The sequence below is a fragment of the Orycteropus afer genome, unplaced genomic scaffold (assembly GCF_000298275.1).
Source record: "Orycteropus afer afer isolate SDZICR_OR568_19922 unplaced genomic scaffold, OryAfe1.0 scaffold00413, whole genome shotgun sequence".
Taxonomy (NCBI): Eukaryota; Metazoa; Chordata; class Mammalia; order Tubulidentata; family Orycteropodidae; genus Orycteropus; species Orycteropus afer.
Genome location: NW_006922000.1, coordinates 2,126,564 through 2,128,235, shown reverse-complemented (window position 1 = coordinate 2,128,235; position 1,672 = coordinate 2,126,564). Strand labels below are relative to the sequence as shown.

Sequence of the window (1,672 nt, the reverse complement as noted above, 5' to 3'; positions counted from 1 at the left end):
TTTTTTTTATCCTCATCAGTAAGTGCTTCAAATCTCTTCCATTTCAGCAAGCAAAGTTGTGTTACCTGCATATTGCAGGTTGTTAATGAGTCTTCTTCCAATCCTGATGCTGTGTTCTTCATATAATCTAGCATCTCACTTTATTGGCTCAGCTTACAGATTAAATAAGTATGATGAAAGGATACAACCCTAATGCACACTTTTCTTGATTTTAAACCATGCGTTATCCCTTTTTCTGTTAAAATGACAGCCTATGTAGTTCCTCATGAGCACAATTTACTGTTTTGTAATTCCCATTCTTCATGATATTATCCATAATATTTTATGATCCACACAATCAAAGGCCTTTGCATAGTCAATAAAACACAGACAAACATCTTTCTGCTGTTCTCTTCTTTCAGTGAAGATCCATCTGACGTCAGCAAGGATATCCCTCATTCCATATCCTCTTTGGAGTCTGGTTTGAATTTCTGGTAGTTCCCTGTTAGATGCACTGCTGCAACCATTTTTGAATTATCCTCTGGTGGCACAGTGCCTAAGGCATTTGACTGCTAACCAGAAGGCTGGCAGTTCAAACCCACCAGCCACTCCTCGGAAGGAAGGTTGGGCAATCTACTTCCATAGTGATACTGCCTCAGAAACCCAAGGAGGGGTCGCTATGAGTTGGCTCTGACTCGATGGCAGTGAGTTAGTCAGCAAAATTTTACATGTGTGTGATATTCATGTTATTATTTAGTGATTTCTGCATTCTGTTGGACCACTTTTCTTTGGGTTGGGCATGGTTTTAGATCTCGTCCAGTAGGATGGCCAGGTAGCTGTCTTTCAAATTTCTCAACATAGACTACTGAGTGCTTCAAGCATTGCCTTCATTTGTGAAGCATCCCAATGGGTATTCCATCAGTTCCTGGAGACTTGCTTGTTGCCAATGCCTTTAGTGCAGCTTGGACTTCTTCCTTCAGTATCGCTGGTTCTTGATTGTGTATAATATCTCCTGAAATGGATGGTCATCGACCAGTTCTTTTGCTGCAGTGACTCTGTGTATTCTTCCTGCCTTCTTTTGATATCTCCAATGTCATTCAATATTTTGTCCATAGAATCTTTCAGCATTGTAACTTGAGGCTTGAATATTTTTTTCGGTTCTTTCAGCTTGGGAAATGCCAAGAGTGTTCTGCCCTATTTGGTTTCCTAACTCCAGATTTTTGCATATTTTGTCATGATACTTTACTTTGTCTTCTCAAGCTGCCCTTTACGGTCTTCTCTTCAGCACTCTTACTTCATCATTTCTTCCTTTCACTTTAGATACTCTACAATCAAGAGCAAGTTTCAGAGTCTCTCTGACATCCATTTTGTTCTTTTCTTTCTTTTTAATGACCTTTTCTTTTCTTCATGTGATGTCCTTGATGTCATCCCACAGCTCATTTGGTCTTCACTTGTTAGCATTCAATGCGGCAAATCTGTACTTCAGATGTTCTCTAAATTCAGGTGGGATATACTGAAGGTTGTACGTCGGCTCTCATGAACTTGTTTTTGTTCTCTTCAGCTTCAGCTTGGACTTGCTGAGCAATTGATGGCCTGATCCACAGTTGGCCTCTGGCCTCGTTTTGACTGATGATAGTGAGCTTTTCCATCGTCTCTTTCCATACATGTATAGTCGATTTGATTCCTGGGCATT

At 40.3% G+C, this 1,672-nt stretch overlaps 1 protein-coding gene across 1 annotated transcript in view; it reads left to right on the top strand.

The window, feature by feature from the left end:
- The window catches only part of DGKI (diacylglycerol kinase iota), a 380,807-nt gene that overhangs the window by 48,602 nt on the left and 330,533 nt on the right, over positions 1 to 1,672 (top strand). Inside the window, exon 5 of the mRNA XM_042782691.1 lies at positions 685 to 711. The gene's annotated coding sequence lies outside the window, so the exon portion shown is untranslated. The remainder of the gene's footprint in view (positions 1 to 684; positions 712 to 1,672) is intronic.